This window comes from Octopus bimaculoides, chromosome 3 (assembly GCF_001194135.2).
Source record: "Octopus bimaculoides isolate UCB-OBI-ISO-001 chromosome 3, ASM119413v2, whole genome shotgun sequence".
Lineage (NCBI taxonomy): Eukaryota > Metazoa > Mollusca > Cephalopoda > Octopoda > Octopodidae > Octopus > Octopus bimaculoides.
In genome coordinates this window covers 65,950,420-65,950,851 of record NC_068983.1, presented here as the reverse complement: position 1 = coordinate 65,950,851, position 432 = coordinate 65,950,420, and the positions used below count along the sequence as shown (strand labels likewise).

The 432-nt window shown below is 51.2% G+C and overlaps 1 protein-coding gene across 3 annotated transcripts in view; it reads right to left on the bottom strand.

Annotated features, from left to right (window-relative positions):
• The window catches only part of LOC106871954 (protein still life, isoform SIF type 1), a 1,491,364-nt gene that overhangs the window by 1,368,774 nt on the left and 122,158 nt on the right, over positions 1–432 (bottom strand). The gene's annotated exons all lie outside the window — the stretch shown is intronic.

Genomic DNA, 432 nt, shown 5'->3' with positions numbered 1-432 from the left:
AGAACGCAGAGTAGACTTTAGTGTCTACCTGCAGGGCCTGCCACGACTCTCAGCAAGAGAGGCGGAGTGTTGTGAAAGACCCATCACAGCGGCGGACGTACGGGATGCGATGGCAGGCTGTAAGGGAGACAAGTCGCCTGGCTTGGATGGTCTGCCCTACGAACTTTATTGTCATATGCCAGACTTGTTTGGAGGCGCCTTGGCAGCTGTCTACTGCAACTGGCAGCAAAACGGGAGCATTCCCGTCTTTGTAAAGCGAGGAGCAGTGGCACTACTAAAGAAAGACCCAAACAAGGGGAGCATCATAGATAATTTTCGGCCCATCACTCTGCTCAACGCAGATTTGAAAATGAAATGGACATGGAGAACTATATGAGAAACAGCAAAGTGGTATTTCTGTACACCCCGCCACACCTACGCATGCATGCCCTT